The sequence below is a fragment of the Bos mutus genome, chromosome 18, assembly GCF_027580195.1.
Source record: "Bos mutus isolate GX-2022 chromosome 18, NWIPB_WYAK_1.1, whole genome shotgun sequence".
In the NCBI taxonomy this organism is placed as follows: domain Eukaryota; kingdom Metazoa; phylum Chordata; class Mammalia; order Artiodactyla; family Bovidae; genus Bos; species Bos mutus.
The window spans coordinates 37,832,782-37,846,189 of record NC_091634.1 but is presented as its reverse complement, the minus strand read 5'-3'; the positions used below and the strand labels follow the sequence as shown (position 1 = coordinate 37,846,189).

The 13,408-nt window shown below is 44.4% G+C and overlaps 1 protein-coding gene across 1 annotated transcript in view; it reads left to right on the top strand.

The window, feature by feature from the left end:
* The first annotated feature begins 4,248 nt into the window (after nt 1-4,248).
* Nucleotides 4,249-13,408, top strand: part of NUP93 (nucleoporin 93) — a 102,979-nt gene continuing 93,819 nt past the window's right edge. The window contains exon 1 of the mRNA XM_070388405.1: nt 4,249-4,353. The gene's annotated coding sequence lies outside the window, so the exon portion shown is untranslated. The remainder of the gene's footprint in view (nt 4,354-13,408) is intronic.

The window sequence follows — 13,408 nt, the reverse complement described above, 5'->3', positions numbered from 1 at the left end:
TTTGCAGTATCACACCATAACTTATTTATCACATTCTTCTTTTAATGGACATTTGGGTAGTTCCCACTTTGGGGCTAGTACAAAATATGGTGTTATAAGTGTCGTTGTACATGGCTTTAGTGAAAATATGTACACATTTATGCAAGAGATGGAGTAAAGCACACAAACATATACATACATACATAAAACTGTTGAATCACGGGGTTTGTGTGCATTTAACTTTAATATGTTTTGCTAGTTTTCCAAAACGAATGTTCCTATTTACAAATCCTCTGTAGTATATCATGGTCTTAGTTGCTCCACAGCCTTAAAAACATTTTTTTTTTAATTCTGGTAAAATATGCAACATAAAATTAACCATCTTAATTTTCAAGTGTACAGTTCTGTAGTATTAAATACTTTCACAATGTGTTTATGATTATTATAATACTACCACTACGTCTATCTTCTTAACCCTTTTCAACCTGTAAAACTAAAATTCTGAACCCGTTAAATGATAACCCCATTCCCACCCCACTCCCTAGCTCCTGGCAACTGCCATTTTACTTTATGTCTCCATGACTTTACCTACTCTAAGTGAAATAATATAGTCTTTGTCTTTTTGTTACTGGTTTATTTCATTTAGTATAGTGTCCTCAAGGTTCATCCAGTTATAGTATATGTCATGATTTCCCTCCTTTTAAAGGCTGAATAATATTCTATTCTCTGTATTTACTACATTTGCTCATCCATTCATCCATCATGGACACTTGGATTGCTTCTGTAGTTTGAATATTGTAAATAATGCTATGTATATCGGTGTAGAAATGTCACTTTGAGACCTTGCTTTCAATTCTTTGGAGTATATACCCAGAAGTGGAATTACTGGATCATATGGAAATTCCATTTTTAGTTTTTGAGGCTTCTCCATAAATAATGGGTTTTTCTACTCCAAAAAAAAGTCATAAGGGTTTTTTTTAGGGATTGCATTGACTCTGCAGATCTCTTTGAGTAATATTGACATCTTAACAATACTGAGTCTTCCAATCCATGGACATGGAATGTGTTTTCTCTTATGTCTTCTTTAACTTGTTTCAGCTATTTTGTAGTTTTCATTGTGTAAGTTTTTCCCTCCTTAGTTAATTTCTAAATTATTTTTATGCTATTAAAAACTGAATTGTTTTTGTAATTTTCTTTTCAGATTTTTCTTTGTTAGAGTATAGAAATGTGAGTGGTTTTCTGTGTGTTGACTTTGTATCCTGCTACTTTGCTGAATTAATTTGTTCACTCTAACAGGGTTTGTGTGTGTGTGTGATCTTTAGGACTGTCTACATATAAACCTTATCTGGGAACAGAGATAATTTAACTTCTTCCTTTTTTATTTGAATGCCTTTTATTTCTCTTTCTTGCCTAACTGCTCTAGCTAGAACTTCCAGTACTATGTTGAATAGAGGTGCCAAAAGCAGGCATCCCTGTCTTGTTTCTGATCTTAAAGGAAAAGATTTCAGCTCTTCACCATTGAGTATGATGTTTTTTTCATATATGGCTTTTATTCTGTTGAAGTACTTTCCTTCTGTTCCTAGTTTGCAAAGTGTTTTTATAATGACAGGGTGTTGAATTTTGTCAAATGTATTTATGCATCAGTTGAGATTATCATGATTTTTCTCCTTCATTCTGTTAAAGTGGTGTATTACATTGATTGATTTTCATATGTTGAACTAGTTTTACGTTCCAGAAATAAATGCTTCTTGGTCATGGCGTTATACTCATTTTAATATGCTGCTGAGGGCTTCCCTGATGGCTCAAGTGGTAAAGAATCTGCCTGCAATACAGGAGACAAAGGAGATGCAGGTTTGATCCCTGGGTTAGGGATATCCCCTGGAGGAGGACATTGCAATGCACTCCAGTATTCTTGCCTGGAAAATCCCATGGACAGAGAAGCCTGGTGGGCTACAGTCCATAGGGTCGCAAAGAATCAGATATGTCTGAGCATGCACATATAGGGAGCTAAGATTCCACATGCCTCATGGCCAGGGAAACAAAACATAAAGCAGAAGCAGTATTGTAACAAATTCAATAAAGTCTTTAAAAAAATGGTCCACATCCAAAAAAATCTCTTTAAAAATATGCTGCTGAAATTGGTTTGCTAGTATTTTGCTAAGAATTTTTACTTGTGGTATCTTTGGCTGGCTTTGGAATCAGGGTAATACTGGCCTCACAGAACACTCATAAAAAGTGTTCTCTCCCCTTCAGTTTTTTGGAAGAATTTGAGAAGGGTTGGTAGTAGTTTTTAAAATATTTGGTGGAATTTACCAGTGAAGCCATTGGATCCAAAGCTTTTATTTGTTGAGAGATTTTTGACTGATTCAATCTCATGAATTACAGATCTACTCTGATTATCTACTTTTTCTTGATTTAGTCTTGGTAAGTTTTACGTTTCTGGGAATTGGTCCATACCATCCATCATTTGTTGGGGTACAATTACTCGCAGTACTCTTATCCTTATTTCTATAGAATCAGCAGTAATGTCCACACTTTCATATCTGATTTTAATAGCTGTTAGAAAGTATGTTAGTGTTTTGCTCAAGTCTTTACAGGTGCAAGTTGAAAGCTTAGAAGAGAACAGGTCTTAAAGGAGCCTGGGTAGATGCTCCCTTTCTCAGAATTGAGAGGTAATATATGGAGAGGGTGGGCAGACACTATTTCTTTCCTCTCCACCTTTGCTTATTCTATTCCCTTGGCGAGGAAAAAGCTCCCTTCTTTCTTTGCCAGTCTGAGCCCTGTTCATCTTTACAGCTCAGTTAAGGTGTCACTCCACCCACCCCCAGGGGAAGGCTCCTTTCAACCCACCAGACTGGGTTAAACTCCCTTAGCATCCTTACATGTTACATTGAAATACACTCTTTCTGTACCCGCTTCCTCATCAGATAATAAGGACTAATTGTGTTGCATGACTGGGCACTGCAACAATCGTAGTTCCACTCTCTTGTCTTTCTTTTTTTCATTTTATTTATTTATTTATTTTTTGGCTGCACTGAGTCTTCATTGCCATGGGCAGGCTTTCTCTAGTTGCAGCAAGAGGCGGCTACTCTCTAGCTGTGCTGCTTGGGCTCGGTAGTTGTGGTGCTTAGTTGCCCTGGGGCATGTGGAATCTTCCTGAAGCAGGGATCAAACTCGTGTCCCCTGCTTTGGCAGGTGGATTTATAACCACCTGAGGACCAGGGAAGTCCTCTGCTTTATGTCTTAAACACAGAAGTAGCCTCCCAGCTCCTCCCTGCTGCCTATTGTCCATTCTCCCCCAAAAAGGACTAGAGGGATTGTCTACAAAAGTAAACCAGCTCATGTCAGAACTCAGCATGAAACCCTCCAGTGGCTTCCACTTGCATGAGGAATAACTTACACTTTCTCGCTGCAGCCTGAAGGATCTGCAAAGTCTGGCCCCCCCAACTGTGAGTCTTACCCGACCTGTGCTCTATCATCTTCTACCAGGCATACCCCTCTTCTTTCTATTCTTCAAACACCAGGTGTTTCCCCGTGGAACCTTCAGATTTGTTCCCTCTACTCGGAATGTTCTGCAGCCAAGGCTATGCAAGGCTGACCCTTTCTCTTCATTTAAGTTTCAGCTCAGCGATCACCTTCTCCGAGAGGCCCTCTCTGACCACACAGGCATTCTCTCTCCTGTTACCCTGCTTGTTTCTCCATTGCCTTCCTTACAAACTGGCAGTCATTTATTATATTTTATTTCCCCCACCACGGGCTTCCCTAGTGGCTCAACTGGTAAAGAATGTGCCTGCAATGCGGGAGACCCGGGTTCGATCCCTGGGTTGGGAAAGATCCCCTGGAGAAGAGAAAGGCTACCTCCAATATTCTGGCCTGGAGAATTCCATGGACTCTACAGTCCATGGGGTCGCAAAGAGTCAGACACGACTGAGCGACTCACTTTCATTTTCCCCACCACCTTGAGAACTCCATTAGAGCAGGGACCTTGCCTGTCGTGGTCACTACTGTGCCCCCAGTGCCTAGAATAGTGCTTGGCACTTGGATGGTGCTTAATAAAGGGTAAGAAATCCGCGCAGGTCATTGTGCGACCGCTTTCTTGCGCCCGAGTTGACTCTAACCACGTGGGAAGGGTGAGGGGAGTGGCCGAGGGAGTGTGGGGAGTGACCGCTCAGTCGAAGGCCCCGCCCCTAGCCCCGCCCGTGTCCGTGTCCTCTTCCACGGGTCTCCATAAAGTTCATTTGGAGGCGCGCCGCGCGGGGGCTTCTGGGAGGGCCGGCCTCGGCCAATCAGGAAGCGCGGACGAGCGGCGCGAGAAGCGGCGGCCGCGTTCTCCAGCCGGGACCTGCGAGGGGGATACGGCTGCTGCTGCGCCAGGTAAGGGTGTTTGTGGCCCCGTCCTTCTGACACGCGGCGTATCCTTGAATCCAGGTCCTCGAGGCTGGGCGGAGCCCGGTCCACATGTTCAGAACCGTGCTGCCCACGTTTCCCGTTCGCCTCATGTCAGCCGGCATGCCTCACCCCGGCTACACAGCGCCCTGTCGAACCGCCCCTGATTATAGCGTCGGGGTGCGCCTGCGGTGTCTTCTATCTGCCCTCCTTCCGAGCACGAGGCCGCGGCCTCCTGGCGGCCCTCATGTCCCACCCCAGCGCTCTGCGGGCGCGCCACGCCCCCACGTCCAACCCTGCCCTGCGAGTCCACCCTTGTCTGTGTCGATGCCCCTCCCCCGCACCCATCTGCCTGATTACCTTCCTGACCGCGCCCTGCCAGCTCGCTCTCCCCTCAGGGATGGATGGACCCAGTCGGGAGGCGGTGCCCTCCCAGGAGATTGACAACCCTGTGAGCCGTGGCCTATCTCCTCCGTCTGCATTCAGCAGAATGCTCCTTCCAGTGCCGGGAGATGCTAGTGATTAGAACCTGGACGTGGCCCTCACTTTCTCTGGGCCCACAGCACCCCATCTTTTACAAAGGCAATACCTACATTTACTGGGTCTCATTTTTGAAAAATTACGGGGCGGACCGCAGGGGTCTTTGTTCAAAGTTTGGACGACCCATTGACAGAGTTGGTCCTGGTTTGTCCCTCTGCCGGGTATGCGAAAGAGGTTTTGTTTTGACCAAAATGTCTTTCAGCAAGGGTCACCTTTTTGTTCTGTTTGAAGGGTGAGAGGGTGTCCTTAGGCATCGTATCTTTTCAGTTATTCTTCTTTGTGAATTTGTGTTTGGAACATTTTTATTTTTCATTCCTGGTGATGTCACTCAAGGCTATCATTCTAAATACCTGTTTATTAGGCTAACAGATCCCACCTGAATATCTCCAGCCTGGGCCTCTCCCTTCACCTATATGCAGCTGCCTACGGTTCGGAACTCAGACTGAACATGTCAGGACAGCGCTATCAAGCTCCCGTCCACCTCTCTTCCCAGACTGCTCTTCTTGCTATTTTTTTCTCTTCTCAGGAACATAAAAGACTGATCAACAACCTTTGAGTTATCCTTGACTGCTTTTTCACGTCCAGTGCCTTTGGCCCAGTCACCATCACCTCTCTCCTGGATTATTGAAATAGTCTCCCATCTGTTCTCCTGGCTTCTGCCCTAACCCCTGTTTTCAGCACAGCAGATAAAAGGATCCCTGCAAGGCAGATCATAAAGCCCTCCAATGGGTCCCCATCTCATTTTAAGATAAACTCTTGGGAATCTTCTGGTGGTCCAGTGGTTGGGACTTGAGTCTCAGGCCCAGGTTCCATCCCTGGTCTGGGAACTAGGATCCCACAGGCTGTGCTGCATGACCAAAAAAACAAAAAGAAAAAACAAACAAATGATGAAGTCCTTACAGGGAGCTATAATCTGATCCACTGTTACTTTTCGCACTTTAGTTTCTGCTCCCCACTCTTTGCACATGGCAGACATTCTTCAGCCTCAGAACCTTTGGGCTTGCAATTCAGTATTCACATGGTTTGCTCCCTCATTTCTCTCAGATTTTTATTTGCAAGTCACCTAGTGAGACTTTTCCCACTTCCTGTCTTCCTTTATCAATTTTGTTGTTGTTGTTATATTTTTCTTGTTTATCTAATGTATTGTTTATTTTTCCCCTTGGGAACATGAAGGGGGAATTTTTATCTCTTTTGTTCCTTGCTGTATCTCCAGCACCTAGACCTGCTACACAGTATGTGCTCAACACAGGAAATAAGGCCATGTTCCTGACACCGATAAAGATTTGGGGATCCAGTGGTGCCTGAGATAGGCCTGCACTCACTGAGTTGCTGTTTCTGTGGGGCACAGCACCAGTGGTGAGCCTACAGGGATAGCATGTGGTGGCAGGGCCCTTTTAAAAAGAGGACAAGGATATCTGAACAGAGACCTGATTGAAATCTGAGAGGGTAATATCTAGGGCAAGCGCATTCCTGGAGGAAAACAGCCAGTGCAAATACCCTGAGGTGGGAATATTGGAGATTCAAGATAGTGAACTTGAGTGTCTGCACCTGCTTCCTGACGGGCTGAAGGGGAAAATAAGGTGGAGAGAAAGAAAGACATGCCACTGAGAGGGAGGGGTCAGAGCTAAGATCCGGGGGTGAGTACCTGAGGTACAGGTCCTCAGGGAACTGGCCACTTTCATTCGGCAAACATTGATTTGGTACCTTTTTTGTGCCAAACTTAGCAACTGAAAATTCAGAGCTGATCAGTCTGTGCACCTTATCCTACCAGAATTCTCCACGTGGAGGAGACAGACTCAGGGAGAAATCATCACCATTTTTCCAGCTGTCCAGGAAAATAGTAATTGAAGGTTCAGAATCGTTTGGGAGCGGTTTGAGGTAGTTAGGACTCTCCTGGTTCACTTTGCAAGCTACCTAAGAGTGTGACAGGGTAGGTTTGTGTTCTAGCAGAGTGTGCACCTGCATGTCCTGGGGTATGAAGGGAGGGAACAGCATGAGGCACCCCAAAGAGTAGCGAACTGCTGGGGTATCTGTGGGGAGCAGACAGTAAGAGATGAGGATGGTAAGGGTGGCTGTGCCCATTCTTTGCATGTAGTGGATGGAAGGTGGCCTTGAGTGGGTCAAGTGCAAAGGCAGGGGAACATTTCAGAAAGAATTAACCTTTCTGGGTGAGGGGAGGGTGGGTTAGAGGAACGAGAAGGCTTAGATTGTTAAGGTGATCAGGAGAAAAGAATGAGGTTAGAGAGACTGGAAATGGAGGAGGAGAAGGTGGTGATGGTGGCAGTTGCAGTGGCAGCTAGGAAGCAGGAGGAGTGAAGCATTTGGGATGATGTGTAGCTTGAGGCACCCACTGGTCAGCCAGGTGTAGATGTGAGGTGGACGGTTGGAAATATTGGCCCAGGGAGAGAGCTCGGCTAGACATAGAGATACGGAAGTCACCTTTGTGTTGACAGATGAGGCTCCTTGCCTGGGCCCAGATAGACCGCCGAGGTCCTTGGATTGAGTTCCTGGGGAAAGGCGACATTGAATTTCCTGATACCGCCTGTTCAAGAATGTGTGTGTGTGTTTCTCTTGGATGCCCACATGTATGTGAATGGATTCAGAGAGGTCTGTAGCCATCTGGAAGACAAATGGCCACTGGTGGGAATTGTAGTCAAAGGCTTTTTTTTTTTTTAATTGGTAACGCTTCAGAATACTTTAGATTTTAAGCTGTTTGGGAAAGAAGGAATCTAGATACAAATAGACAATAACAAGGCAAATGAGAATGAAGTTAGCAGGGTGTTGGACTAACAGGTCCTAATGCCTGTCCTCCCATAGAAACAAATAAACAACTAGATGTAGATGAAAAATAGCTGTGAAAGCTCCAGAGTGAAATGAGGCTACAGAAACCCCGTGGAGCACAGAAACAGACTATTGGCCACATGGAAACATGCACGACAAATAGAAAAATGGAGTCGAGAGGAATTGAGGGGGGGTTGCTGTGGGACCTGTGTGGAGGAACACCATTTGGCAGGTAGGACTTGAATTGGTGGTAACGGTGGCTGATGTTTGAGTGGTTATTGTGTGGCAGGTGAGGAAGGTACAACTATGTTTCCACTTCATAGGCCAGGCGCAGAAGGAGTGGTTAACTACCCAAAGTCGCCCAGTTAGAGGGCGCAGTTCCTAGCTGGGTCCGGGGGTGGTGGAAGGCGAGTAGATGTTCCTGGCTGTGAAAAATGGGGCACGAGCACAGAGCAGGGAGTGGGTGAAGATGGTCAGAGACAGAGCGGATCACGTTGCTCGCACACAGGGTTTCTGCAAAAACAGTGCCTTGTCTGGATCCCACGAGTGGGATGTATTGAGGGCTTTTGTGCAGGAGCAACAGAGGGAAAGTGATGGTGGAAAGATGGATGTGGTCGCAGTGAGCAAGTGGTAGGCATTGGGAGGGACTGGAACTGGCATCCAGCAAGAACTGGGCTTAAAGGGCAGGAAGTCTGGCCAAGAGTGATGGTGACAAAGATGGAAGCAACAGTTAGACTAGCCTTCTTGTGGTAATGATCTCACAGTATGTGTGTCTATCACATCATCACATTGTGTGCTTAAAATGATACAGTGTGGTGGGTCAGTTACGTATCAGTAAAGCTGGAAAAAGAAAAAGCAACAGAAGACGCTGTAAAAATACAGTATCCCTTGCTGGTTAATCTGTTTAGGTAATGAGGGATTTGGAGGGATGTCATGTCATCTAAATCTGTAGTACTGGTTTCCTGAGATTTTGTTAGGGAGTAGCAATAGTTTGGATAATGTGTAATACCTCCCTGTTGTCTCTCAAAAGTGTATCAAAATCTGTTATGGTTTCTGAGTCTGGAGAGTGGAGAATACCTATAAATAAACAATCCATGCACAGATGGAAGGAGAAGGATGAGTTAGAACCTGAGAGAGCAGCCAGGGGACAGGTGGAGGGCTTTGGGAAGACAGCTGGTGGCAGCAGCGGTGGTGAATAACTGCATTTGGAGACGTGCGGGGTGTGACGGTTATGGGATTGAGTGGACATGCACAGGCAGTGCCTCGAAACTCCTGGGTTGGAGTGCGAGTGCAAGAAGCAGGGTGGGCGTGTGGAGTTGACATTCATTGCCATCGAAGGTGCGGGGCAGTGATGAGACAAACACTGAGACAGGGAGTTCAGAGCAGTTTTCAGATGAACAAGTTAGTGAAAATTAGAAAGGGTCACATTCACTTATGGAAAAGAATTCAGATTGACAGAGGGTATAAAATGAAAAGTAGAAATCTCTCAAATCTTAGATTTGCTCTCTTTTTCAAGGTAATGCTTAGTTTCTTGCTATGTCTTCTAAATACTATCTGTGAACAAGCTTCAATATATATATATTATATAAACAGTTAATATATATTTAGTATAGCTTATGAACTTTTACATAGTTATTCAATCTTGTGACCATCACCCATTTTGAAATATAGAATATTTCCAATACCCCGATGTCTTCGCCTGGGCTGCCATATTACCATGGCCTGAGTGGTGTAAACAACAGAAGTTTGTTTTTCCACAGCTCTGGAGGCTGGAAATCTGAGACTGGGGTGCCACGTGATGGGTTCTGGTGAGGGCCCTCTCTCTTCCTGGCTCATAGGTGGCCACCATCCCTAGTGTGCTCACGTGTACTTTCTGGGTGAATGTGTGTGTGGAGTGGGGGTAGGAGATAGAGGAAGCAGCTTTCTGGTGTCTCTTCTTAGTAGTGTACCAGTCCCATCTTGAGGATGCCCTCTTCATGACCTCCTCTAAACCTAATTACCTCCCAGAGACCACTTCTCAATATATTTTCACGTTAGGACTTCAGCATAATGACTTTTATGGGCTTCCCTGATAGCTCAGTTGGTAAAGAATCCGCCTGCAATGCGGGAGACCTGAATTCAATCTCCTGGGAAGATCCCCTGGAGAAGGGAAGGGCTGCCCCCTCCAGTATTCTGGCCTGGAGAATTCCATGGTCCGTGGTTGTCTCAGAGTCAGACACGACTGAGTGCCTTTCACAGTGACTTTTGGAGGGACGCGTTTCAGTCTGCGCTGACAGGAGAGTTCTGTTGTCCTTCCTCCCAGTCATTCCCTGTTCCCCTTAACCGCGCACCCGCACCCCGCCCCCATAACCAGTGTTCTGATTTCTAGCACCATAGATTAGTTTTTTCTGTCTTAAAATCCATGGAAATGGAATCATGAAATATGTCCTTTTTGGTATGTGGCTGCTGTAGTTCCATTTATCCCTGTTCCATGTAGCTGTGGTTTGATCTTTTCCAGTGCTGTGTGATATGCTGGCATATGAATATACCACCATGAAAAACCCAAATGGTATAATTCTGAATTATACAGTGTTTTAAGATTATTTGGGGCGGAGTGAGAAGGGGACTCAGACTTCTGTTAGAATCTGGTAACAGCTGTAGTGCTTTTCTTGTATATTTTTTAAGATGCATGCATATATTTCCAGAGGTTCCGGGTGCCTTTGATGTTAGTGTAGTAGCCCTCAGGACAAGAAGCCTTCTTTAGTTTCCTGCAAGGTTTCTCAGCCTTGACACTGTTGATATTTTAGGCTGAATAATTCTTTGTTGTGGAAGCTGTGCTGTGCGTTGCACCCCTGGCCTCGGCCATCTAGATGTCAGTAGCATGTGGTCTCTTTCTCAGTTGTGACAACCAGAAATGCCTCTCCATAGTGCCAGAGCTCCTCAGGGGGCAAAGCCGCCCCCAGCTGAGAATCCTTAGTTTAGAGAGGAGAGCCAAAGCCTTTTTGGTGTAGGCTTGGTGATCTGCCCTGGTTTATGTTCCCAAGATTCTACATACAGATACTTTTCATCACCACTGAGTTGGGGCTGCTCCTTCCAAGAACACGTTCATTGGGTTTCAGTCAGTCCAGTTGCTCAGGCATGTCTAACTCTTTGCAGCCCCATGGACTGCAGCACACCAGGCTTCCCTGTCCGTCACCAACTCCTGGAGCTTGCTCAAACTCATGTCCATCAAGTCAGGGACGCCATCCAACCATCTCATCCTCTGTTTAGAGACAATTAAAATATCTCACATCTGTAGATTCTTCATGGTGGGCAAGACCTTAGAGATCACCCAAGCCAACCCCTTCATCTCATTGGTGGTGAAGCTGGGATCCGGAGGTGAGGAAGGGCAGATCCCAGGGTCAGAGGGCTGATGTGGGGCAAAGCCAGGATGGGGTCTACGTTCTACCCCAAGCCTTCCACTGTGAGAGTGTGTCAGGAAGTGGGCCGTGTGGGTATTTGGTTTCTGCTTCTCTTGGCTCCTTGAAATGAAATAATACAAGTGTTATTTTATGTATCAGGAAAGCTGACACTACACACTCCTGACTGAGTCATCCAGGCCCATACTTGTAATGAATCACCAGGTCTTTAATTTCTCTTCTGTCTGGGGTAATTTATTTTAGTTCTTTCTCCAGTGTCTACCTTCTGAATAATGATTAGGTCTAACTCTTTTACTTCGTTTCACAAGACTATAAAAAATTATCTGAAAACAGTTTTTTAATCATTTTTTTCCTAGTCTTCTAGAGGTGTCGGGTGTAATTTTCTTTTGGCTATTGTTGTAATTGACAGCTGACAGAGCATAAAGCGGAGTGCTGTTGTCATTTAACCATAGTTTATGTATTCGGAAGAAGAGGACAGAGCCAGTCTTCAACTTTTGACACTTCCTGTGAGGCTTTCCTCATTAATCTTGGTGTTGAACATTGAACACTGTTCTTGTGTTTTAATCCTACTGCAGTCTAATAAGAAGGTTTAAGGGCAAGATTTCCACTTCAAATTCAATGCTAAATTTCATTTGAGTCACACTTTCATTGTAGAAATTTGGATTTATAATTAAAACCATATTTGATAGTGGGGAATTTAAAAATTGTACATGTAAAAATTGCGGCTGTCTCCCAGAAGTTCTTGCTGAATGATAAGAAGCTGTGGTTAAATAAGTCATAATTTAGTATCATATATTTACTAGATTTTTTTGAAGCAGAGATGTTTGCAATTGACAAAATATTGCCAAATTGGCAACTTTGGAAAGAAGCTAAAATACCATTTTATAATGACATAAACCACAAGAGTTAATAAAAATACTTCCTGTGTGTCATCAGCTCTTTGAAATAGGTAGGCATTGTCCTCTCCCCTTTAGAGATGAGGAAATTGTGGGGGAGATTGGGATTCTATCCCAGGGTAGGTCAACCCCCCTTCAGCTAGTAAGTGAACCTTCTAGATTTGAACCAGGTGTGTGGGCTCAAAGTTCAGTCTTCTCCTGTTTACCAGTTCCTTTCAAAATATTTTTTTTATTACTGTCAAAACTTTTAAAAATAATCGAAAGAAGTAATAATATTGTTATTGTATATTTTAGAGAAAAAAGGTATAAACTGCAGCATCAGTTATTTCCCCTCATGTATATGAAATCCTCCTTTGACAACATCCAGAAAATGTATAGCAGTGCTAAATGTGCGTTTATATTAGATTGCAGGATCTTTGTAGTTGAAAGAGATAATATTTGGGTGTATGGTAAAATTAGAATTCCATGGTGAGTGCTAATAAAGTATTGTTTGAGTACTTTGACATTCTGCAGGGAAAGTAGCTGGCATCATCTCCCCATGCACCTCACTGAATTGAGAGTCCTTTAATGCTGAAATAAAAATGGATGGCCTTGTCTTTATCCTTTCATCTCTTTCTCAGCCCTTGGTGTTTCTTGGATAGCTAGGCTGTTTGGATTGTGGGTTATAAGGAAAAGGAAAAATTCACTTGGGTCGTTCAGTATGTTGCCGTATACCTGAACAGGGCAGTGCGTTCCCACTAGCACTATGTAGTCGGTCAGAACACATTCTGTGTGTTTTTACTGGACACAACTCGTCATTTACAAAACAGATTTCTTCTCCCAGATGTACTCTCCAAACACACAGCTTAAAGAGGGAAGGGAAGGGACAGCAGGCCAGTTGTGTCACTCAGTCTCTGTGTAACTATTGTCCCTGCTGAGGCCTAGGGAGGGGAGGTCTGGCAGGACACTGAAGCAGGCCAGTAAGCACTTAGCAGGTCTAGCTCAAATATCCTCGGCAAACTAGGGGTTGGCAAACTCCTAGCTATGGGCCAAAGAAACTGAGAAGAGTTTTTATTTTTTATGTCTTTAAGTCATTGTGGGGGAAGAAATCTAAAGACTATTTCATGACATGTGAAAATTTTATAAAATTCATATTCAAGTGGCCGTGATTAAAGTTTTATTAGAGCACCTCCATACTTATTTACCTGTTAACTGCTTTAAAGTGGAGCTGAGTAGCTGCAAGGGTTGTTGTTGTTTAGTCACTAAGTCATGTCCGACTCTTAGCGATCCTATGCACTACAGCACACCAGACTTCCCAGTCTCCCCCGAGTTTGCTCAGACTCATGTCCATTGAGTTGGTGATGCCATCCAACCTTCTCATCCTCTATCACCCCCTTCTCCTCCTACCCTTAATCTTTCCTAGATTGTTATCTGTACTTATGACCAACT